Source organism: Peromyscus maniculatus, chromosome 18 (genome assembly GCF_049852395.1).
Source record: "Peromyscus maniculatus bairdii isolate BWxNUB_F1_BW_parent chromosome 18, HU_Pman_BW_mat_3.1, whole genome shotgun sequence".
Lineage (NCBI taxonomy): Eukaryota > Metazoa > Chordata > Mammalia > Rodentia > Cricetidae > Peromyscus > Peromyscus maniculatus.
The window spans coordinates 6952343-6979185 of record NC_134869.1 but is presented as its reverse complement, the minus strand read 5'-3'; the positions used below and the strand labels follow the sequence as shown (position 1 = coordinate 6979185).

Sequence of the window (26843 nt, the reverse complement as noted above, 5' to 3'; positions counted from 1 at the left end):
GGTCCATTTCCATACATCTATACCTTGCCATGTGGCTGGTGGCTTACTGGCGTCTTCACATGCTGCTGGTCATGGCAGCGGCTGCAGCCTCTCTGGTCATTGCGGCGGCTGCAGCGTCTCCTTCTGCCTTTCTGTCCTTTTATATCTCCTCTCTGTTAGTCCCACCTATCTTTCCTGCCTAGCCACGGCCGATCAGGTTTTATTTATTAACCAATCAGAGCATACAGACCATCCCCCAGCACAGCCAAGTGCAGACCATCTCAAACACCTGCACTCAGGCCCATGGTCCTAATCATCCTCTATACGGACCTGCTGGGTAACGCCTCAAAGAACCCAAGAAGGGCTCCCACAGGACATACAGAACATCCCACAGCAGGCCAGCTCATCACCTTCCTGGGCTGTGGTGTTGGCCCCTGCCTTCTGCAGGTGTTCATTCATGTAACTTCGGAAATGCTGGAGGAGAGTGATCTGGTTGGAAAGTTGAGGCAGGGATTGCAGAATGAGAGCCTGACCCTGAGGCAGACCCCATACCCTGCCACACCCTCTTACAGCAGCCAGTTCCCACCTTCTTCATCAAGGAGTCAGGGTGGGAGCTCATGGTGGGGTAAGACTCCATTCCATCATGGTCTATGTACTGGAGGCTGTCACCATCATTGTAAAGGACGAGGCATGTTGAGTCATTAAAGAGTGCCCCTGTGCTGTTGTCACAGAGCTGATACCCTAATGGCGGGGGGGGGGGGGGGGGGGGGGGGGAAGGGCTGTCTTAGAAAGGCAGGAGGAGGTGGACAAAGGCTGGAAATAGCTCAGTAGTAGAGTGCTTGAATGTATTAGGCCCTAACAATTCTTGGTAACACAGCCACACAATTACGGACATCACTCACTTGTTCACTCAAAGGCTACTATGGCAGCACCATCCCCTGCCCATCGCACATTCTGGAGACACCTACCAAGTCCATACTTCATTGATTGGTCTACCCACTGGCTGACCCAGAAGATGGGGATACATGCAGGATCCTCAGCCTCCTCTGGGATAGAAACAGAGCACTTGTTAGGCCAGTCCCTTCTTCTGTCTTCTCAGATAATCCTGCCCAGAGCTGGGGGGCGGGGCACCCCATGAAGCCTGTGGAGGGCTGTGACAGCACAAACCCAGACACCCAAATTGCAGCCCAGGACGTCAAGTCCCAATTCGTTAAGTGGGCCCCTTTACTGTGTCTCAGGAACTGTGGTAGGTGTAGATAGAAAAAGAAAACCCTAGGCTTCTAGAAGGACCCACATACCGACCAGAGGGATGAAGAGTAATCAAAGTCATTAACATCAGGGCTGGTGGAAAGCCTAGTGCCTCAGATTAAAGTGCTGAAGAAACTGAGCAGACCCAACCATTCCTGCAACGCTGGAACCACCTCAGTGCACACGAGTCCCAACTGCAGATACATGAACGTGTCGGGAAGAAATGTTAGGGAGAATTAAGTCAGGTTAGGAAGTGCTGGCAGTGGGAGTCAGGGTGGTGACAGTGGGCACAAAACCCTGAGGCTGGAGCTGACCTGAGTCTCTTGAGAACCAAAGGATTAATTCCCTGGCAGAAAGGAGACAGAAGATGCAGCTGTGCAGAGGTGACCTATCAGTCACCTACAGAGTGAGATGGGGCAGAAGCAGGCAGAAGGCACACCAGGAGGGCCTTGGGTGTCAGGCTAACTCATCTGGATTTTGATCTCCAGGAAATGGGGGGCTCTGCTTGCTGACTGAGATACCCTGCCTTCTCCAGATGGGAAGCTCCCTACAGGACTCACCTTGCCGCACCAGCCTTCGCTCTGAGGGCTTGGAGGCATTGACCCTGGTCAGCTGCTGCAGCATGTCACTGAGGTGGCACTTGATGGCCTCACTTGTCCCCCAAACCACTGGTTCCTCCTTTTCCCAGGGATGGTCAGGCAAGGGTCTCTCTACACCTAAGAAGGTGACATGGTCATTAGCCAGCACAAAACCACTGGAGGGAGCACAGGCCGGCCTGCCACAGCTAGCACTCTTCCCACAGTACCATTGGCTCTCACTGCTGTTGGGAACTGAGTCAGGACTCGGTTGGTGTGTCAGGTATATGGTGCTTACTGAGAGGCCACAAAGCTTTAAGAGCTCAGGCCTCTGCTCCAGGCTGCCCTTCCAGGACACCTGCTGTTGCTGTCCCTCAGGGAGGGAGCCTGAAGGGACTGAGTGAAGCAAAGAACGAAGGGCACCTTGTGCATCCAGGAAGGCGGAAGGATGGATGAAGCTCAGTGTAATCCTTATGCATTGTTTGCCTACACATAACTGAGTCTAATGAAATCCACACTGAAACATTAGTTGGCCTATGTTGATGGGGCTGCATTGGTCACTGTTGCTGTCTTTATTCTTGAACAATTCACTTCCCCAAACCAGCACGTGTCAGTTCTCCCGTGAAACAGGACATTCCCTAAATTTTCAATTAAAAACAGCAACAACAATCCCACCATGCTGTATTAAGAACTTAAGTGTAAAATAAAATATCTAAGCTCTGATTTTAAAACTAGACAAAAAGGGGTGGAGAGATGGCTCAGCCACTAAGAGCACTGGCTATTCTTGTCAAGAACCTGGCTTTGGTTCCCAGCATTCTTATGGAGGCTCACAACTACCTGTAACTCCAGTTCCAGGGGATCCAAGACCGTCTTCTGGCCTCTGTGGTCACCAGGCATTCATGTGCTACACATTCATATATGCATGTAAAACACCCATTCACAGGAAAAACAAAATGAGACGGTTTGCAGAATATGTAAAATCAAACTTGTCCAAATAAAACTATTGAAAATGGAGGACGACTACTCCAGGATCACATAACACATGATACAATCCTCTACCTTTGGATAATCTGGAAAATGTCTATAAAACATTTTCATTTATTGCTACTTTACTAAGAAAAAAAGACTCCTAAAGGAGCAGTATTTTAATAGCTCCCCATAAGATAGGATCCACAAGTCCAGCACTACAGGAAAGGGAAACAGAAAAGGGGGCTCAGCAATAGCTCAATTAACAGAGTGCTTGTCTAGTGTGAAGCCCTGAATTAACATTCTCAGCTCCTTATAAACTGGCCGTGGTGGTCCACGCCTGTAATCCTAGCACTTGGGAGACAGAGGCAGAAGGAACAGAAGCTCAAGGTCATCCTTGGCTACTGGGAATTCTAAGCAGACTGGGCCACATGAGACACTCTCTCAAAAATTTAAAAGGGAAAATAAAAATTACAGCAATAATTACTGCACCAAGACCCACATGTGGGTGCCAAATTTGATGGGCAGCAGTTTTTCAAACAACTTCCTGCAAGATACTTACCAATGACCGAAAAAAAACAGTATCTGTAGCAGAGACAGCCTTGTCTCCCCGACACATTGAAAAGAGCACATTCCCTCTGCAGCATTCCTGCTCAGAATGTAGAATCTTCCCTAAATCACGAGGAAGCAACAAACCCAACAGGAAAGACACTCATCAGCACCCTCTGAAAGTGTCAAGGTCACAAGACACAAGGAAAAACCCAGAGACTGTCACAGGCTGGAGGAACTAAGAAGCTGAGGTCTCTAAATGCCATGTGCAGTACTGACTTGCACCCTGGTACAGAACAAGGTGATGTTAATGGGGAATCTGTTTGATTGACATGAGGACTGGAGTTTGTTGACAGGATTATCTTGTGGTTAACTTTTTAGTTTTGGTAATTATTCTATAGTAGAGAGATGCTGATAATGGAGGAAGGTGGGGGAAGGGCACATAGGAAGTCAGCTCTGTTTTGTTTATAACACTTTGTATAGCCCTAAAATTATTCCAAAAAACCCAAGTCATTGAGTCAGGGGTGAGGCACACATTGGTAATGCCAGCATTTTGGCAGTTCAAGGCTAGCCTGAACAACATGAGACTCTGTCTCAAAGCACCAAAACCAAAACTAAATCATCGCAAGTCATTTGCCTAAAAATGTAAATCTAATTGAACTAACTGAAACTCTGGATTAAATTGGAGGTATATCCACACAGAGAAACAAAGTCCTTCAAGCTACTTCTCAAAGACTACAACCCTTAATGAAATATATTAAGGTCAAACAAAACTGCAAGAAAAAATTAGTAATTCTAAATACAGTGGCACATTCCTATAAGCCCAGCATCTGGGAGGAGAGGGGGTAGTGAGGCCAGAGATTTCAAACCTGAGGCCAGTCTTGGCTTCATAGTCTGTTTCAATAAATAAATAAATAAACAAACAAACAAATAAATAAATTGAAGGAAAGAGGAAGGGAGGGAGTCAAAAAAAAAAAGGAATGCTACCAGGTGAGGTGTCTCATGCCTTTGATCCTAGCACTTGGAAGGCAGAAACAGGTGGATGTCTGTGAGTTGGAGGCCAGCTTGAGCTACATAGTGAGATCTTGTCTCAAAAAGGAAGGAAGGAAGGAAGGAAGGAAGGAAGGAAGGAAGGAAGGAAGGAAGGAAGGAAGGAAGGAAGGGAAGGAAGGAAAGAGAGAGAAAGGGAGTGAGAGAAAGAGAGAAAGAAAAGAAAGAAAGAAAGAAAGAAAGAAAGAAAGAAAGAAAGAAAGAAAGAAAGAAAGAAAGAAAGAAAGAAAGAAAGAAAGAAGAAAAAGAAACTGTGAAGACAAAATGGGATTAGATTAATGCTCACAGTCCTGAAGGTTGTGCTGGTGTCTGTCATGTCTGTTTTCAAGAAGTATACACAGAAGCATTAACAGAAGAAAGTTTGCTCTTAGGGCAGGAGAGATGACTCAGTGATTAAGAACACTGACTGCTCTTCCAGAGGTTCTGAGTTCAATTCCCAACAACCACATGGTGGCTCATAGCCACCTGTAATGAGATCTGGTGTCCTCATAATAAATAAATAAATCTTTAAAAAAAAAAAAAAACAAAGTTTGCTCTCAATCAGTTAAGAGAAACGCATAGAGGATTGATGATGAAAACATCAAAAGAAATGTAAACAGACTGGGAAAAGAGGGTCAGATGCTTCTTGTTCATTCTTCTACCTATTTAATCCTTTGTTTTCTTTTTCAGACAGTTTCTCTAACAGCTCTGGCTGTCCTGGTACTCGCTTTATAGACCAAGCGGGCCTCGAACTCACAGATGTACTTTCGTTTAAGTATAAAATGGCTAGACCACAAACTTGATAATAGCTCTTTCTCCCATCAGAAAACTGAATGAGGGCTCTATTGCTTCAGGAGTTTAATTTCTGAAATTCAGAGCAAACTGTAGGCAAATTAAATACTAATAAAGAGTAGTCTTCATGGAAAGTTGAATACTTAGAGACTAATGGAGCTAGGAAGAATGTGGTTATGAGCACCATTGTTAACCAGAACATCTTACTCAGTGGGCAGATGAAAAAAAAATCAACTGTATTATTCAAGGTTCTTTACATGATCAGGACTGGGAAAATGAATCTCTCCATGTATGTAGAAAGTTGATTTCATAGAATGTCTTACAAGCTGTGTTCCAGGAAGTCTAACAATGGCTGCCTACCAATGAAAATTTGAAGAGTACAGTACTTGTTCAGTTCATGAGGCTAAATATTTTAGCTGGTCTTAACTATACACCAAAATACCAAGGAAGTAGGCTCTAATGCTAGTAAAGGAATGAACTTGGTGCTAGGGCAAGGAGCCAAAGAGAGAGACAGAGCTTCCTCCTTCAGTATACTTTATATATGTAGGCAGCTTCCAGAGGTACAATCCAGATTAAAGGTGGATCTTAACCTTTGATTTTTTTTTCTTTTTGTGTGTGTGTGTGTGTTTTCAAGACAGGGTTTATCTGTGTGGCCCTGGAATTCATTCTGTAGACCAAGAGAGCCTCAAACTCAGGAAAGTCAAACTGTTTCTGCCTCCTGAGTGCTTGAGTTAAAGGTGTACACAACCAGCAAGCAGCTAATTTTGGATTTCCCCTCAAATGACCCAAATTAAAGATGGGTCTTTAATTTCAAAACAGTAAAAATAATCTCTCACAGGTATATCAACTCTTTGGGTTTTAGTTAATTTCAGAAGTAGTCAGTTTGACTACCAAGAATAGCCATCACAATAGCCAACAAAGAAGAAATGAGAAAAATTTCTTACCTGCAGGAGGCAGGGAAAGCATGCTTTTCCTAAACAAAGGAAGTATGTGGATTTTACTTAGGAAGTCTGAACATGTTCATGTAGAATTCTCCCTATTCCTAAACAGGCAGGTAAAGAAAACCACTTCTGATCATAATCAGAATGTAAAAGCAGAGATATTTAGGGATATTCTTAGTGCAATGTCATGCAGAAACTTATGTAAATTATAAAAATGATGGAAAGAAATCCCTTCGCAGGTTCATCTTGTACCACAAGGTCTTAGCTGAAAATTAATAAATGACACAGTGGAAAAAATATTGCTTTGGAAACTATGCAACCTGTCAATCTTGTTGTTCAGTCTAAAGGATAACTGTACCAATGCCATTGCCACAGATGGAAAAGAGAGAGAACAAAAATACAGAGGACTTCAAGGAAAAGACATTTTACATCACTGTACACTCTGCTTTTAGATGAGTGGTTATGATGAACTATATTAACCTCAGAATGAAGCAGCTTTTGCCTCTTAACAGGCTGACTCGGTGGAAGTGAAAAGCTCCTTCCATGCAAGAACATAGGGATATCCTGGCTGCTGTCTGTCTCTGGGCTGTGATATCACTGTAGAAAATTTCATTCTTCCCTCTTTCTCACATTAAAAAAAATTAAATTATGTGAGTGTTTTGCATGCATGCATCATTGCACAGTGCTTACAGGGGTCAGAATAAGGCAGGAGATGTCTGGAACTGGAGTTACAGAAAAGGGTTAGCTACCACGTGGGTTCTAGAAATGGAACACAGGTCCTCTGTAACAACACCCAGTGCTCTTAATTGCTGAGCCATCTCTCCAGCCCCTCTTTTTATTTAAAGTTTATTTTCCTAAATTGTTAATTAAAAGATATTACATTCCTTTTCCCTTTTATCTCTTCATTCCATCCCTTCCCAAACCCCTTCTAAATTCTTCCTTTTTAATTATGGGTGAATAAGTATGCTGAAATACATGAACACAACCTGTTGCATCCAGGTTTGTTGGTTGTACCTATATGGATAGTTGGCTGATCATGTTGTATTGGACAAATAATTAGGGAGCTCATCTCTGCCTTATTCTCTCAAATGGAAGAAAATTCTACTTTTTTGTCAGCACCAGGTTTGTGCCCCTGACTAGGCTGCCTTGGATAGGAAACATGATCAAGAATAGAAAACTTAGGGTAGAAAAACACCTTACTAGTTAAGAGCACTTCAGATTAAAGATGGACACAGCTTGTACAACATTCTAATAGTTCCACTTTCTTCCTACAGGGAGAGATTCATTCTACCGGTTCTGATAATGTAAAGAACCTTGAATAATGCAGTTTTTTTCACCTGCCCACTGAGGGATATGTGCTGACTAACAATAGTGTTCATAAACACATTCTCCCTAGCTCCAATATTCTCTAAATATTCACCTATCCATGAAGACTACTCTTTATTATTATTCTTTTGCCAACAGTTTGCTCTGAATTTTAGGAATAATACTATACTATGTGGGACTAGTACACATGTTAGCCACATTGTGTCCAGGAGGATGAAGGGGAAGTGCCTGTGGAGATCAGGAAGATCACATGGTCTGTTATTAGAGCCAGGGGCACATGGTATTGAAATGCAAATCTCTGCTGGTTCACAAAAGTTCTGGGTCTGCAATGGAAAGTAGGATCAGGAATCATTGTGCTATGTCTTTAAGCACAGTTTAACCATATAGGGGTGCTCTTGTCACTCAGGTCTCACTAACCAATCAGGCCTACAGGTGACCTGCTAGTCAGAAGGTGTGTAGGGTCCTTCCAGCTGCCAGCTTCAGAATTGTCTTTGAGAGACTCTGTCACCAGTAGTTTTGTTTGCTGTGCTGGTAGTATTGCTGCAGGGAGCTGAGCAGAGGGCAAGGCTGAGCTGAAAAGCAAGATATGGTGAGTGAGGGACATGCTGTTGAGTCATGGGAGACAGTGTGGTGGGTCCTCCACTTGCTGGGTGGAAGGAAGTGGTCAGATGCAGAGTTCTGCATGTTCCTGCATGATTCTGCATTGTCCAGCATGATCCCGCTCATCCTGCATGCGACAGTGTGGATCTTTGTGGTCCTGCATGGTCCTGCATAGTCTTTGCAATTCTTGGGGCTGGCTGGCAGCTTCTGAATAACTTCAGTCTGCTGCTGCAGAGCATTGGGAGTGGGACTGTGCTTTGAAATGTCCTCGGTGCCATCACTGTGAAGTACTGGCACCACCATGCTTGTGTTGTTTCTATGGAACACATATTTGCCAAATTCAAAGAGGCCTGGTCCCTCCCTTATCTTCCAGAAGTTCTACACTTTGAACATTTAACATTAAGGTTTAGGATCCAACTGGAATTACTTCTAGCACCTTGTATACAGTATTTTCTTCGTAGAGTTGCACTCCCATGTTAAACTGTGATGTAGAAGAGTAGAATCAGTGGTAACAGAATTGATGGTACAAGGTCTTTACAGTCCTTAGGAGACATTAATTCACAAAGTAAAATTTAGGTAAGAGAGGACTGCATCACAAATACCTGAAAGATAAGTAATATGCTAACCATGCCAGTTAGAAATTAGTATGATAAGATATAAATGTTTGTTACCAGGATTAACCAGCTGATACAGATATATATGATATATATACGATAGGATAAAAGGTTATATTGTTGACCCTCCTTTTAAAGAGCAACAACTTGTTTAAAAATGTTTTACATTGCTATGGATTTTAGTTTATTGATACAAATTTAAAGTTAATTTTGTTATACTGTGTGTATATTTTTACTCTTGTTTAAGGTATGTTTGTACAGCTCATTTAAAATTGTAATGGATAATTAAGAAATAGATTAATAATTAATCTTCCATGATAGTCAAACTTATAGTCATGTTAAGTTTTCTAGGTATACATAGATATGATTCAAATAGATAGATAATTTTCAAATACTTCAAAGACCTGCAGAATATGGCATTTAAAATGTTTTTAAAAATGTAGACTTTCTGGACAATGAGACATGTCAGCTCTTGGTAGCACCGATTTACTTCAGAGACGAAGATGGGCATCAAAGACACTCTATATGGAGTTTATCTTCACCTTGGCAAAAATAGCCATTTGGGAAAGAAACTGTTGTACCTGGACTGCTTGATTGACTGGATATGCAGTTCCCGTAGCAAGGTAACCACTGAACTTTGCTTGGCAAAATAGTCCTTCAGGTTCCTGCTTCACAGAGGAAACTGCCAGACATTTTACAGGACACAGAGAGAAGTGGCTGAGAGACTCTAGGCCTGTGGGCTGAAGACAGATGCGCCAACTTTACAGGGGAACTTTGGATGACTCTCCAGGCTGCCAGCAATCTCTGTCTACACTGCAAGACTCTTGAAAGTTGCTTGCATCCTTCTCCCGTTTCTCAGGTAATTTTATATCCTTCTGAGGTCTTTGATGGAGTTGAAAACTAGATAGTTATAATTTTACTTAGTTATGATAAGAGGTAAGTTAGATATAAATCCTTGAACTCACAAATATAAGACAGATAGGATATCTTCTAAATTTTGCCAAACACAAATAGACTAGTTTTTATAAACAGACTAGATATTAGAACTGTAATTCTTGCTTGATAATTGTTTTGTTATCTGTAATTTTACTATGTGAAAGTTAAAACCTTCCTTTAAAAAAAAAAGAAAATGGGAAGTGCTGTGAATATCACTCTGTACAAATAAAATGCTGATTGTCCAGTAGCCAGGCAGGAAGTATAGGAAGGATAAGCAGAGAAGAGAATTCTGAAAAGTGGCTCAAAAGAAAGCTTGCTACATGTCCACACTTACTACATCTGAAACTGGTTGTTATCTTTTGCTATTACTATGGCATATATCTTTATATGTCTGTGCACATAAATAAATATGAGCTACTGGGTCCATTTGCTGTTTCTTCTATTTCTATGATTACAGGGCAGACCACTTTGTTTTGAATAACCAACTAGGGGACTCATCCCTGGGAAAAACAATTCTCCCCCTCAATAGTCTGTAGTTTCCTGTAGTATTTGATCTAGGGAGAGGGTCTCATTAGATCCCCTCACACCTTCTGTGTTAGTATGTGTACTGGCCATGTTTTCTCTTCCACATGATATCTTCTTGCATGGTTCAGGGCCTGTCTATTTTGTTAGCAGTGTCTTTGGCTTCCCAGCTCCTGTATGAATGTAGCTCTGGAGGTCCAGGTCTCCTCTTCCAGAGCCCTGTGGTTGTAGTGGATGGGCTGCCATGCTGTCTCCTCAGGCCTTGATCTTAAAGGAGCTCTCCAGTTTAGCTTCCAATCACTCCACACTGGACCTCTTTCCTCAAATCTGAGGTCACCACAGGATTCCCAGGTTCTCCAAGTCAGGCTAAAAATGATGTCTGGAAGGGCATTTCCAGAGATAGTGAATATTTGTGAGCATGTTTTATGGGTGTGTCTGTGAAGGACTTGCCTGGAGGTGCATTTGATGATTGCTGTTGGGTTTGCCTCAGGGAGAAGATGTTTTTCCCAAGTGATTGGCAGGCTTGGCCCAGGGAGGCAGGGAGGCAGGGAGGCAGGGAGGCAGGGAGGCAGGGAGGCAGGGAGGCAGGGAGGCAGGGAGGCAGGGAGGCAGGGATGCACAAGCTCACAGGCCCTGTGCACCAACCCAGTTCTTGCCTTGCCTATCTCAAATATCTGTGAAGCTGAGTGGGGTGTTCATGGAGTGTCACCTGCCTTGATCATTTGCAGCCCTCGAACTAGTCCCTGGAAACTCCAGGAAACTGGATCTAGCTGAAAAAGGAGTCCAACCAAAGCTTCTGATGAAACCCAGATAGGTGGAGGTCATAGTGCTGCTACTGTATCTGTTTGGGATAGCAGGAAGCTGAAAACATCACAGGAATAGCTGGCCATGGTCATATAGGTGAGAACCTGATGGAGGAAAAGTGAGGCAGGTATACAACTAGTCTTATTCAGGACCTTCTTGCCACCAGGTTACCTTCTGATTCTTTAGTCCCAAAGCACTCTACAGACCTTTCTTTGAGTCCAAAAGCCTTCCAAATACTTCCTGGTGCCCAGCCGCTTTACAGAGCCTTCCAGGGTGGCCCCAATGCCTTCTGAGACTTCAGGTACTGCAAGAGTCTTGGAATGTTCCAGAGACAGCATGGGTGATATTCATAGGTAAGCTCCTTGGTAAAACTGGAAATGTTATAAGCTAAACACACTCATAACTATATTTTGAAGCATTATTAATTTTGTATTTAAAAATCTAGTTATATTTGCTATTATCAAAATTATGGAGCTTGTTGATATTATAAATTGCTGCTCTTCCTATAGATTGACAAGTCAGCGTTAGACGATTGTTTGGAAGCTCCCTCTTATATAGGAAACTGTCATATTTTGAATAATGAGTCAATGATATAGAATAAAATGTTTATTGGAATTTTTTGTTTGTTTGTTTTTTGAGAGGGTTTCTCTGTGAAACAGTCCTGGATATCCTGGAACTCACTCTAGACCAGGCTGGCCTTGAACTCACAGAGATCTGCCTGCCTCTGCCTCCTGAGTGCCTGGATTAAAGACATGTATCATCACCACATGGCAAATTTGTCTAATGTTCAATATATATTATTTTATATCTGTTTTATATATTCCATATTTTCAATACGTATTATTCATTAAACTATACAGTGTGAGTTTTAGACTAGCTGGAATTTTCTAATGGGACCTTGTCTCAAACAACAAAGTAAGATTATATTCAACTACGTGTGTGTGTGTGTGTGTGTGTGTGTGTGTGTGTGTGTGTGTGTGCTCATGCACACGTGAGCACTATGTAGACCATATTCAAGGAGATCTACCTGACTCTGCTAACATACTCAAATATATTCATTCATGAAAATGATTTTTCAGGGATCAATGGTTCACACCTAAAATGAATTAGATATTGTCCTTAACCTGAGGACCTCTGCAGTGGTTAAGCTGGGACCCTTGAGTGCATATTGGAAAATGTTTTCAGGGTGAGTCAAAACAAATCAGAGTTGGAATTTTATTTTGAGACAGGGTTTCTCTATGTATCTCTAGCTGTTACTGAATTCAGAATGTAGGCAAGATTGGCCCCAAACTCAAAGAACTCTGCCTCTGCTGTACAGGTATTGGAATAAAAGTTATTTGCCACATTGTCCAATTTTAATTTTATTATCTATTTACTTATGATTGCTTGTATGTATGTGTTCATTTATTTGTGGAAAGGTGTGCATATGTATCATGGTTTGGGTGTTAAAGTCAGAGAACAATTTGGAGTGCTGGTCCCTTCCCCTCAGCATGTTTGAGATGGGGTCTCTAGTTTGCTATCTCATGTAAATAGGCTTGCAGGATTTCTCTTGTCTGCCTTTTCTCTTGCCTTAAAAACACTGGATTATAGGCATGCACTCTTGAAACTGTATTTGTAATACACAAGTAAAGGGATGGTTGCAAAGTGAGCACTTCATGTGTTGAACCATTTTCACAGCCCTAAAGTTTATGAAACAGAGAATTTTGGAGTGAGTCTGTTTTGAGACAGTCTCACATTCTAACCTTGTCTGGCCTGGAATTCACTATGTAGTAGATGGGCTAGGCCTGGAAATTGAAGAGGTCCACCTGCCTCTGCCTCATGTGATGATACCTGGGTAAAAAGAAATTTTTCGTATGGATTTAGCACAGATATTAGTAGAAATAAGTTTGGGAAAGTGTAGTCTTGTGAGGGAGAGCCACACTTAATTGATAGAAAGCCATGTGACAGTGTGTGCCTTTCTAAGATCCATTTCAATGGGTTCTTAGGGAGTTTCTCTCTGTGTGTCTCTCTTCTCGGTGTCTTTCTGTCTCCTTCTCTTTGGAAACAAGATCATAGTTCTGTTCCTGAGGATGTTTGGGTGTGATTCTGTTTTAATGAGGTAAAAACATGGGTCAGAAGAGTTCTGCACTGTGCCTTACGCTACATGAGGTTCATAATTCTGCCCTGCAATCCTCAGACAATTGCTGCTCACATCTGGGAAAGGAGTAAGTCCTTATTCAAAAGGTTTTACATACTTTGGCCTTAAATATGGCTCATTTGTATTTGAGATAACACTTTAAAAAGGAAAATTTTCTATCTACACAGCAAATTTTATTAATTTTGTGTGACAGTTAATATTGATTTTTCAATTTGATAAGATCTAAAATCAGCCAAGGGAGACTCCTCCAGGCCCATATTTGAGGACTTATCTAGATCATGTTTTTCTCTGGGGTGTGGTTATGAGAGATTATCTTGTATAGGAAGTTCATTGAGATGAGAAATCTTTTGTCCCTTCCAGGAGTGATAGTACCATTTCATCCCATTGTCTTGTTACTGGATTATGTAATAAGAACCAACATTTACCATTCTCTGACTCCTGACTATGGATACAAGGTGATCAGGTTAATAGGAGAATTAACATACAATAGGTTGAAGGAATAGAAACTACCCTTGCTTGCTATCTGGCTAGAGCCCATTTATTTGGGATTTTGCTGAGATTTTTCTACCTTGGTGTCTTGACTGCCAATCCAAGATTGAAGGGCTCATGGAGAGCTGATGACCATGTCGAGATTCAAAACACCTGCAGAAAGGGCCTGAGAGGACACTGCTTATAGCAGACACCTGAACCTGTGGTAGATTCTAGAACCATAGGATAAATAAAGAGACTTGCCAGTGTGGAATAGTATTGGCACTGAAGGAAAGTTGTGTGTACTAGGGATGGCAAAATCTAAAACACAGAGCTTCCCTAGTCCATGAGATCCCAGAATATCATTAACAGGCTCAGAATTTGCACAATGTGATACAGGAAGCTGTTCAAAAAGGAAAGAACAGAAGTATTGCTTCCTAATTTGTTTTCCTTAAACTTGATTGATTATTTGCTATGCTCCTGTTCTTCCCTCTTTGAAAACAGTGGGATGTTATTTATTTTTTCACAGAATATACATTTAAGAGACTGTAGACTTTTTAAATGTTGGAATTTTTAAAGGCTATGGGATTTAAGAATTTGAAAGTGTTTATGTTATGATTAACATGAGACTCTGGGGAACATGGATAGAAACATTTTGTTTGATAGGGATGTATTATAAAATTATGAGTCAAATGAATATTTCCCCCCAAAGTTACTTTGGGTCAGGTTATTTTATCCACTTAACAGAACAGAGACTACTCTACCACCCTGTTTGCTGCTCAAAATGAAAAGAACCCAGATTGACAATTCATGGACATCTACCAGACCTTTAACTTGAAATACATTTTTAATCGTGATCTATGAGACACAACTTTGAGCCTTTTTCTGTGTCACTAATGTATAATTCCTTAGTGCTTTCATCCCTGCAACCATTTACATAAAAGCTCCAAAAAGTGGACTTAGTAGATTGTCTTCACATATATCAGCATACTGATTCATACTTAGTTTACAAGGAAGAAGTTGGAATGGAAATTCATACTTAGTTTACAAGGAAGAATGGAGTGGAAAGGAAAGTGATGGAATGAAGAGAGAACAGGGGAAAGTGGTGTAATATCTTTTAAATAAAATGTATAGCAATATATTTTAAATAAAAAGTGGGGTAGAGAGATGGTTCAGCAATTAGTAGTATTGGGGGTTGTTACAGAAGACCAAAGTTCTATTCCCAGAACCCACATGGTAGCTAACCATTTGCTGTAACTCCAATCCTGGGCACCTCCTGTTTCTTGTTTTTTGTTTTTTTCTGGACTCTGTAGATACTGTTCACAGACACATGTAGGCAAAACTCTCACATAACTAAATTTAAAAACCAGTTAAAGCCGGGTGGTGGTGCCTCCCAGCACTCAGGAGGCAGAGCCAGGAGGATCTCTGTGAGTTCAAGACCAGCCCAGGCTACATCATGAGTTCCCAGAGAGGCACAAAGCTACACAGAGAAACCTTATCTTGAAAAAAAAAGTTAAAAACAGAAAAAAATAAAAAAATAAAATTCTCTTCAGTGGTTTCAAAGTCCCAAGACAGACAGCAGACAGAGATAGTTAGAATGAACTCCTTTTTGTCCTGAATGGAAGGAGCCGTGGTCTGGGAAAAACACAGAAACCTCACAAGATTACAATTCCCATATAGTTTTGTTTTACAAGGTCTGGTTACAGAGTGATCACAGCGGGGGGACAGTTAAGTCAACAGGTACATTTTTTCCTGAAACCTCAAGGGGGTAACAGGGCGGGAGTGGAGTTTACAAAAAGGTCACAGTGATCCTCCTGGAACACTTGCAACTATCCAGGTCCCAGTTGAGCACATCTCTTAACAGAAATCTCTTTACATTGTTACATTGTAGGGGTGGTTGAATAATGGCTGAGTCAGGTGGCCCTCAAAATTAGTTCTTTTAGTTTCTCATTTCCTGGTGCTTCAAGTTTCTCCTTTCCTGAGGCTTGGGGGTGTAAGCCTGAAGGGCTAGGGTCTTTCAGTTTCACAGGTACAGATATCTTTGAGTTCAAACATCAAGATTAACAGATGTCATAGGCTCCAAAGCAATCTACTTTCATAGTGTCTTTTCTGCAATTTTCAGCTAAGACCTTGTGGTACACTCTCTGTGAGTTTGAGAACACTATGTTATATACAGTGAGTTCCAGGACAGCCAAGTTGATCACACAGAAAAACCCTGTCTTTAAAAACTAAAAGAAAAAAATAATATTAATTATACTACTTAAGTAATTATAATAAACTAGGTCATGGGAGACCATGGGGAAAAAATCACTGAAGACCTTAGAGAGGCATGGCTTGCTCTCATGCTTCTTGGCCCCAAACACCTAGGTTTTTCTCTCTGTTGAAATACTTTCATCTGCATCTACTCCACAGAATTTGTCATCCTCAATGGAAGCATCTATGTTGTTTTAGTCAACCACCAAAGAGAAAGAGAATGTGAGGGTCCTTAAGGCTTCTGAATAACCCCTGTGCTGAACCTCCATTTGAAATACCCAGCTGGCTCTGCTGGGTGTAGCAGGTTAATTCAATCACAATCCCATATCTATACTAAAGTCCTTCATGATGCTGCTCTGAATGAATGCATGGGAAGAGAAGCTTCAGTTTGTTCTGCCTCTGAGAGCCAATAGTGCTCTTTATCTTGGCTCTGCTATACAACAGGGAATGCGGTTTGTGATCCTTGGCATCCAGTCTCTGTTTGTGGTAGCAATCATAGGGGGTTATTGGTGTTTGGGAATCTGAAATATTATCAGGAAGATGAAATTTTAAAATAAAGTTTCCTGAGAGGATCCACATATAAGGGAAAGAGAGATGACATAGTCTCTGGTAAACATATAAATGGAGATGACATGTGTTGACTGTTGTTACAGAAATGCTTCATATGCTGGAGCCCTGAATGTTTAATTTCCCCCTTACTTTTGACATGGCTTTCTTTTTCTTTTTCTCAAGTGGCTGTGGAAGTAAACACTTTTGAATGCATGTCACCTATATGTGTTTGCCCACTTTTCACAGTTCTCTCACTGTTTTAGATTTTCTAGATAAATTCTCTCAATTAATATATAATGTATATTTTTTTTATGTTACACACAAACATGGATACTCACTTCCTCCTTAGAATGTAATTGGGTCATTTAAATCAGTTAGGAAGGAGACATGTTATATGACCCTTCCAAGCAGGAATCAATTGCTCATTATATAAAAATCAAAGAAAGAGGCAAAAAGAAACAGGAAGGAATGTATGCCCTGAAAAATTAATGTTTAAAGTGGAATTGCTATAAAAGACATACTGTGTCATATACTAAGATGAAGTATTTAAATGTGATACAAACTTCCAAATGGAATTTGTCAGTCATAAGGTGGTGGGGAATGATCCTAACAAGAGTCTTTTGTTCTTTTTACTTTTCTGTTTTTGACTAGAATTAAAGAATCTATTCCACCATTTCTTTTTGTTAGCTACTCACCTCCTTGTCAACCTGCACTCCCCTTCAGTTGTGCTGACACCTGCTACCAATCTCTCCCACAGGGGCTGAGGCTGATTTTCTTGCCCTGGTTGAGCAGAGTCACATTTGCCTTCATCACTTAGACTTCACTGTCTTCTCTTTAGCACTAGTGACAGCTCTGAGGAAATTTACAGAGGAATGTGAAAATTTAATCAGAATTAATGTAGAAACTGAAGTTTCTCTTCAAGTATCATCTTTACTCCCTGTGACACAGGAGGAATGTTCCAACATTCTGTACACGCACTCTAGCTGTTAAAGGCAGAGATGCTGAAGCAGGCCTAAGTTCTATGCCTTTACATTTGTGTTGCTTACTCATGCCTGAAATGAGTCCTTCATAGCTCAAAACTCATCCAAGATGAACAACATCCTTTATGAAGGCACAACTTCTAATTATTTCCTAAAGAGACCACCTACTAAGAGAAAAGCGGTCAAATGAATGAGCCTATGGGGGCAATTCAGTGGGAAGCCCACATACTCAAAAAGAAGTAAGCCATGCCTTTCACTGGCCCTTTCATTTGATAGGTTGTGGAAAATCTATCCACAAAGAAAGAGGAAGTGCCACTCATGTAGGTCACGTCCCCTCAAATTGTGTTTTATACAAGTACATACATGTAGATAAGAATATGTATAGGGTTGGGAGGGGCAGGAAAAGGGAAGAGGGGAATCTTTGATTGGTATGTAAAATGAAAAAAATTCCTAATTATAACCAATATTTCTATTGTGCTAGATTTATATTTGTGCCTAGAATCATTATTCTTCCACATAGTTTCTAAACTCTCCTACTCTCCCATCACCCATAAGATATGTAAAAATTACAAACCTTAAAAATATTTTATGCTATCACTAAGTATTTGTTGATGAAAGGATTGGTTTCAACATCTTTATCTTAATGAGAAGTACCGTGCTCCAAACTGTTTCTGGGAAAGAAGCGGTTGAAAACAGCAGTTCACATCTGAAAATACAGATTGTTTTCATTATGAAACCAGATTGCAGTCTCCTGAAGGGTTTAGTAATGCTAGATGTTCACTCAATTCTGGATATGATTGTCGAGCATAGCTTACTTCTTTAAAAGAATGTATCAAATCAGGTTATGTTAGAATAGTAACAATAGTTATCTGAAAGCCTGAGATTCTGGTAAGTTGATGCTGGGCACCTCAGCAGATAGAGTAGTCCCACAGTGGCTGTCTCACATCGGAGAGACCCACAACCCAGTGGTTGCTCAGAGCATGAATCTGTCTACCTGAGCAGTCTGAATGTGGTACTAGAACTTTAGAAGTTTCCTGGAGAGGTGATAGTCTCTAGTCAATGGACAGATACTGCAAAGATGTTTCTGGTATCAGCAGAGCAATCCTCTGCAGCAGCAGCAGGTTAAATCAATTCATGGGCAAGAGGAACGGCCAGGCAGGCACAAGGTTAACAGCCTGCATCCTACTCTGCCCTTTTTAATCTAGGCTGCTAACAGAAGGTTTCACCCACACTTATGGGGTGGGTTCTTTCCACATAAATTAAGGCAACCAGGTCAAGTTTTTAGTTCGGTTCCCTACTGAGGCAATTCTAATTTGTGGCAAATTGACATTAAAACCAATCTTCACATTCCACCATTGCTCACTGGCCACCTTAAAATCCATATGCTTATGCAGACATAAACATACACACATCACAGCAAGGAAACAAAAAAAAAGGAAGAAAAAAAGGATATATTTAGAAAATGATATTCAAATTAAATTGTAAATACAATATAATCTTTTATCCCTCAAGCCTCATATTTAGTTCACAGTATAATACAATCCTCTTTTAGATGTCCTATATTCTAATATCCTAAAAATCCAAATTCAAATCCTTTAAAAGTCTCATATGAAGTATCAGGGACTAAGGAGGTCCAGCCCCTCGATGGTCCCCTCCCAGGGTTTGGGAAGAATCTACAACCAGCTGATAATTAATCCTTGATGAAAAGAAATGAATCTATGTACATGAAACTCCTTAGTCCATACACTTTATTATTCTGGGTCAGTTCTCTCTCTACACAGCTTATATTCTGCTCTCATTTTAGCTCCTTTCTTGCCTGATTTCTCTCTACATTTATCTGCTGTCCCCTCTAGGTTCTATCTTCATCTTAGTTCTTCATCTTAGTTCTGTTCCTTGTAGGTTCTCATTCATCTGGTTTTTCCCATACCATCTCCTCTCCCATCTCATCTTCTCTCATCTGTTTCTTCCTCATCTTGTTCTTTCCCATCTGGCTCTTCCATCTCGTTCCTCTAGTACTCTCTTCTAGCCCTTCAATCTAGTTCTTCCCCATCTCAGTTTGTTCCTCTCAAGCTCTTACCCATCTAGTTCTTCCATTCTCTTTTCTCTTCTCCGTCCCCTCTGTGTCCTGGAAGTCCCAGTAAATATACACTTACAAGCAGTAATCCCTTGGCAGAGCAAAGCTAGGCTTCCAGGGTCAAATGGAGGGATGAGAAGAATCACTTAGAGAGGCAGTAATACTTAATTATCATTTGCAACCCAAAAGGGAATTGACTAATGGGGAAATGAATTAACTAAAGGCTAAATTCAGGTAATATTTAAGAAGAGAAATTTTATGTGCTCCACTATAGTCTTAAACGTGATTGGTGGAAAATGTTAAGACTCTAAAAGTTGCTAGGTCAATGGGAGAAAATAAAACTGTCTTCTTTTTTCCTGTGGTTTTTATCTATTCAAGTTAACAACTGTTTTTTCTGGAGGGTTAGGGAAAGTGTGCTTGGTCGCTAGGCAACCTGTGTACAGCTAGATGCCTCTGGTGACAGTAAAAGGGAGATAGGTAGGATTTGGGAAAGGAGGTAGTTAAGCTTAATTGGCACATCCACCAGGTCTTCTCAAACAGGTAGTCTGGACACTTAAGTCTGTTCTTAGAGAGTACAGAGGTATCTCTTATAAGCTACTTTCCTCCATCTGGGGATGGACCTGGCCAGATGCTGCCAATTACGATAATTACAGGGAGGCTTGAACTAGGGTTCTGGCTGTGCATAGCTGTCAGCACAGAAGGTTATCTAAATATTCCTTTAGTAGAGGGGCAATGGTGCCCACAAATGATAGAAAATCTACAATAGCACACAAGAAACTCATAGCAGAAAACAACTGATAATCAAAAGCCAAATATCACCAAGGCTCCCTGAGCCTAAGCTTGACCTCTGGAAGGCCTTTGGCTTCTTGCAGGTGTTAACTTTGTCATAATCAGGTGAAATCCTACTTTGTATATTTTTGTGGCTTGCAGCAATAAAGAAACTGTGTACATACATCTAGCACATTATGTTAATAGTGTCTATTATAATTCCAATCCTGAAAAAATAAATGCCATAGCAAATAGGCAATCAAACCAAGCTAAAAAGACATCCAGCAGAAAAAACTCAAAACCTGGTGTTCTAATGAATTTGGAATGTAATATTATGAACTCAGAAATAGACTGTCTAGCAAATTTCTTTGGAGAATAATTGTTTTAGTGTCTCATAACTTATCTTTGATAATATGGATTCATAACATTTGACTGATAATAGTATCTCATTCAATATTGAATTAAATTATAAATAGAAATAAGAAAACAATAAAGTCTCTTTAATGTAGGCATACTTATTTTATTAACAAATAGAAAAAGACCATTTATGTTGAATATAATAATTTTATATTTTTTAAAGCTGAAGGGTACTCTCTAGGGCCAGTCTCAGATTCATGATCCTCCTGCCTCAGCTTCCCAAGTTGCTAGGTTTAGAAACATGCACCACTATTCCCTGATAAAATGTATTTCTCAAACTGGGAGGTGAGATCTATGTATTTGCTTGTATAAGGTATATGAAATTGGAGTTTATATAGCTACTGCCAGGTTGCTCTCTCTAGAAGCATCTGCAGAGCTCAAAATGTAACATAGTTCTATTTTCCAGTTTCCTGTCTCAAACCTTGCACTTGTGTCTTTCACACGGTCCTACCAATATTGAGTGGAAGTTGGCAAGAACAAAGCTCTGGATGAGATACTTTGATGAAGGTGGAACTTTCTGCCTCCTTTCAACATTATCTCCAGCCCCCAAATATTTCTCTATCTTGCCAACTGATTCGACAACACTTGCATTCCCCAAAGTGACCCTGATGGAAGGAGGCACAACTTGAGAAGCCCCACAGTGACACTAAAACAAAATCTGTTTCCCTGGACACAAACTGTTTTCCTCCTTTCCCTTCTGCATGACAGCTCTCATCTTAAAGATCATGAAATCACTCAGACTTATGCTTTTGTCATTTCTCAGCCATGAGCCACTAAGTCATTTGACATGCCGAAAATTTACCAAATCACTTGGAGAGGTGAATGATAAGAGCGTAGTCCGACTGATGCAAGCTCCCTTTCCATGCTGAGTCACAGGAACGCCAAGCTGATGACCTGATATAATGTCAACATTGTTAGATACCACTTCCTCACTGGGACTAAACACAGCCACTTCTGCGGAATAGAAGTCAACTCTAATCTAGCCATCTGTGGAATTGACTTGACTAGGGTCCCTGTCACATACAAGCAGCTGTGTGATTTTGTGAAAGTGACTCTCTGGTTGTCATTTTAATTTTCTCCTGTTTCCAATAAAGCAGCCCTATCTGGTGGCCTCCCAGATGGCCAAATGGGTCTTCTGCTCCAGGTAAGAGGATGTGAGGCTAGGTCAGATAAGATGAGGCAAGGTGAGACAGAACAAGAACTGTGGGATGGTAGGTGTGCAGGTCTGGCCACAAGGCCTCCCTCTGTAACTTATGAGCAGACCATGGAGGCCTGAGCACCCACTTGTCCTGTGCTGAGCTGGAAGCCTGCGATGTGCAGACCCCCAGTGTTGAGAGGCTCCACAACCTTTGTCTCTTGAGACACTGCAGACCATTCCCACCAAAGCCACATCCCACCAGTAAAGGCCAGCCTCCAAATAGAGCCACATGCAACACATCCAATCATAAATGGCATGTGAGGCTTAAGCCCATCCCTGAAGCATTCTGGCCCAATGAGCATCCGGACAGAGACTCTAAACCTCTCCCATTCCACCTTGTTCTTCCGGCCTGGTGCATTGAGCATGCTCAGACTTGAGGAGGTGAAGGAACTGCTGAGGAGCTGCTGAACCTTTGTGGAGGAGGTCTGTGGAGTTCATTCTGGTGAAGGCTGTCCCAGGCCAGCGTGGCCAGGCTCAGGGTCTCTGAGGGGTGGACCACACGGGTGGGAGACCACCATCTCCTCAGAGTCTGGACTTCCTCACAGCCCCGGGTCTGGTGAGGCTGAGATGAAGGCAAAGGCCTTCTTGGCAGCAGTCTCCTCTTAGGCCAGGTCTAGTGAAGGCTGGGGCAGTCTTCTCAGAGCCTGGAGACTCCTCACAGCCCAGTTCTCCTGAGGCCGCGATGCCTGCTGTGAAGATCCAGGATGGCAGGATGCAGTTCTGAAAGAATGATTATAGGCTTTCATCCAAATTGCTATAGGATTAATCTTTTCTGTATTTCTTTACTGCATCTTAGTGCCTGTGGGATCAGCGATATCCATTTTCTCATTCCTTATGTGAGTAACTTGTATTCTTTCATTTTTCTTCGCTAGTGTGCCTAGAGATTTATCAGTGTTATGTAGATAGGTATCTTTCTCTTACTTCTTGTCATATTTATTTTCAATTTATTGAATTTTAAAAATTGATTAGGGGCTTCTTACTTTCTTTTTAGTATTTATATAAAATTTATGTCACAGATTATAAATTACTTAAGTCAGGTGTTAAGTATTTCATACCTATATTCAAAGCCCTTGGGAAACAGGATTCCATTAGTTGGAGAACAGACTGGGCTCCACACAGAGCTCTACACTGTGGCTATGCTACAGAGTGAGATCACAAAATCCAAATGTATTCACATTCATATAAAATCATTTAATGTTTTAGTTTTTTTCTAATTATGGTTTAGCTTTATTCCATAAATTTTGTTATCTTTTATTTCCACTTTGATACTTTTACTCTTACTATGACTTTCTCTTTTAATCTATTGATTATTTTAAGAATGAAATGTTTAATTTTCGTTTATTGGTGATAATAAGATACTATTCTGCTATTAACTTATATTTTAATTTCCCTGTTGTCACATTGCACACATCACTTTATATCGGCTCTTTTATGTTTATTTAAACCTGTTTAGTATCTTGTAACATGGAGTGTGTTTAAAAGTGACTTGTGTGTTCTGGAAATGTTGTCTTAAGCTGTCGTTTGAGGAGGTATTCTGTAAATGTCTGTTAGGTGAAATTGATTGACAGCAGTGTTCATGTTCTCCTTGCCTGCTTCTTTCTTGTTTTCTCTTTTTATAGTACAAGAACTTAATTATAATTTTAATTTTTTCTTATTACCCAATCTTATCCTGTGGATATATCAAGAGTAAAATGGAATTTTCTGTTCTAAATGCATCATCTTTAACCCTTTTTAGATAGGAACTTTTGTTCCTATGTCAAAATTGCCCTGAATTACTCCATATGTTCATATTTTTTAAAAGTCAAAAACCTCATTCATTTGAATTCTTATTGTTTAGTTCATGTTAACAAATGGTAGAAAGTGAAATTTTATTTTTTTTAACCTATGCATTTTTCTTTTTTTATTGATTCTTTGGGAATTTCATACCATGTACCCCAATCCTACCCATCTCCCAGTCACTCCATATCTGCCTCTCACTCTTTTAGAGTCCCCCCACAAAGGAAAGAAAAGGGGAATATAAATGAGACAAAATAAACAATAATTAAAAAGAAGAAAAAGTAAAGCACTTCACTCCCCCGACCCTCATCTTTCCCACCTCTCCATCATCTCTCCATCATCTTAGTGGCATTAGGAGCTGCTGTGTATCATTCAGGTCTAGTATTGATGGTGTACTGAAGCCACGGGACTTGAACCTGACCAACATCGCTTTACACAATGAACATTTGCAAGTAAAGGCGTTGGACTTTCCCTCCTTTTGTTCTGTCAACTCCCATCTCCAACTTTAATTGTGGATTTGTCAGTTTCCATCCACTTTCTCAACCAGGTTGGAGGATTCGTAGTTAAATTCTTTTTAAGTAGAGTGTTCTGTCTGCCTGGAAAATTTATCCCTTTTCACCACACACATGTATATTATAATATTTGTGTTATTCAAAATAGATACTTTCCCTAGTTAAACTTTTTGTTCAGCAGTTTACTTTGGTGGTAACATGGGTACTAGGACATTTTAAAGAACTCTGCCTTTTCCTGCCTCCTTACTCTGACACTCTGCCCATACATTTGTTTTCTATTCATCATAGAGTGAAATCCTTTGTGGTTGTTTATCTAGTCTGGCAATTTCTCCCATCTAGACTTGTATGTTTAATGCAATTACATGGTTAGTTTGAGTCTTCTATTTTGATAGTTTTAACTTCATGGGTTCTGTCCAAAATGTCTTTCTGTGTCTGCTTTTGGGTTTTTATTCTATTTATCCCCTCACCTAGTTTGTTATTCAGACGTCTTTTTAAAAAAATTAATAGCTATTTTTCAGGCACTGAAGGCCCATGGGCTACTAAACTCAGAGCTCCTTCCTTGGTGACTTATGTCAGAAGCTGCCAGACCTCTGGAGCTCATCCATTGTGTGTTGTGTCAGCCAGACCAAATAATAGTTTATAGTTTACAGATTATTGATGCCAAAATTTCTGTCTTTTGTTATGGTGGACTTCAAAGGTTTTGTAATCCTTCTTAATTAAATAAACATGATGTATGACAATATGGTGATGGAATTTAAGCACACTGTAACTTTCATTGACTAGAAGTAATGAAATGCCAAGAAAGCCCTTATAATATTTAAATTTTTTTTAACCCTTTTCAATCCTCTGCATCTTCACTTGAAAGGTGGAAGGGCAGGGATATGCATTACTTTTTTTTTTTTTTGAAACAGTGTTTCTTTTTGTAGCTTTGAGTCTTCCCTGGATCTCGCTCTGTAGACCAGACTGGCCTCCAACTCACAGAGATCCACATGCCTCTGCCTCCAAAGTGCTGGGATTAAAGGCTTGTGCCACCACTGCACGACAAATTCTTTTTTTAGTTTTTTTGAGACTGGGTTTCTCTGTGTGGTCCTGGCTGTCCTAAAACTCAGTTTGTAGACCAGGCTGGCCTTGAACTCACAGAGATCCGCCTGGCTCTGCCTCCCGAGTGCTGGCACTAAAGGCATGCACCACCACTGCCAAGCTATAATGTTTAATTTTTATGCAGATTTATTTGCATCAACTTTATACAACTCAGATTTCTTACGTGGTCCAATAATTTTATATACTGGTGTAAATCTTTTAGGATTCTGGGTTCCAGAATGACCTTATAGTACTTATAATTTATTAATTACGCTCCTTTATTCTTACAACTGAGAGTGTGAGAATGAACTGACGTCATGTACAGCATCCACGCAACCCTCTCTGCCTCTCTGGTTCCAGAAAACTCAATAGGGAAATTTGGAGAGAATACTTTTAAAATTCCACATATGTGTTTATAGGGGGAGGTATGTGCATAGGAGAGCAGTTCCCACAGAGATAAGGAGAGGCTCCAGATTTCCTGGAACTAGGGACATTGGTGTTTGATTATGAATCACTGTGATGGGTGATGGAAACTGAACTCAGGTTCTTTGAAAGAGTACAGTGTGTGTTTTTCTGTGAGGCCAACTCTAGCCCCATCATTCAAACATTTTAAGAGAAGTTTAGAGGATAGTAAAAATGTAGTCATTTTGTTTAGTTTTATTAAAATCTATAAGCCCTTATGCATATAAGTAATTCTTTTTTGTTTTGTTACTTCTAAAATTAATCTTGTTATTCTGTACATATTAATTATACAAAGTCACTAATTTGCTCACATACATCCCCTCACTACCCTGATATACTCCCTCCATCTAAAATATGTGCCCTCACGCTTCCTCAAAAATTTTCCTCCTACTTTGATATTTTTTCTAGATCCATATGGGATATTTGTATTTTGGAGACCTGTCTATTTTTTTAATTTTGATGATACATAGTTGCAGCATTTTTCTTGATAATTATATAATTAATTTTTTCTATAGGTTTTCTTTCTTTATTGAATTATCTTGCATTATTTATGTATATCATACTTTGTTTATCCATTAGTATATTGGTGGTCTTCTAAGCTCATTCCATAAATCATCTGTGTTGTAGGTAGCACAATGATAAAAATTATACACAAACTCACATACACACATATACATGATCCAGTATAGTGAGTTCACTTTTAGAAGCAGGCACAACCAGGAGTGACACAGCTGGTATGTCTATGTTAAATTTTCATTCATAACCATCATTATAGCATCCACAGTACCCAGCATGTTTTATTTTATAATAAACACAGCATATATGCTCTTTTTTACACTTCCGGTGCAGCATTAAACAATTAGATTTGGTGAAAATTGTAATCATTAAAAAGACACTTAAAGCTGGAATTATGGGGCAATCTAAATATTATTCATCACCAAAGGATCATTTGTCCTCTTCTGTATTTATGTTGTTTTTATTTTACTAGTGTGAGAATGGGTTTGGGGGCCCAAGAAAATGACCACATAATCTGTAGTGTTTGAGCCAGGCTATAAGTCCTGCTGCAAATTTATTTTAATGCAAGTGATTGCCATGCCTTCCTTACTCTGAGTGGTCAGAGCTTGACCTCATATTACTGCATGGCTGGTTCCCTCAAAGTGGTCCACTTGGTAAGCAGAATGCACTTGTGAGTACCTAGTATAACTTTGCACATATATTTGTATCTCACATATATGTTGGCATTTGAGATACTGTCTCAGATATGGTCATTATGAAAAATTGTTTTCAG

At 40.3% G+C, this 26843-nt stretch overlaps 1 protein-coding gene across 8 annotated transcripts in view; it reads left to right on the top strand.

Moving 5' to 3' along the window:
- The window catches only part of LOC143269255 (disks large homolog 5-like), a 126341-nt gene that overhangs the window by 4070 nt on the left and 95428 nt on the right, over positions 1-26843 (top strand). The window contains exon 1 of one of the 8 annotated variants that reach the window (XM_076554320.1): positions 22124-22281. The exons of the other annotated variants lie outside the window; for them this stretch is intronic. The gene's annotated coding sequence lies outside the window, so the exon portion shown is untranslated. Of the gene's footprint in view, positions 1-22123; positions 22282-26843 lie in introns of those variants that run through there. 8 annotated transcript variants of the gene reach the window in all.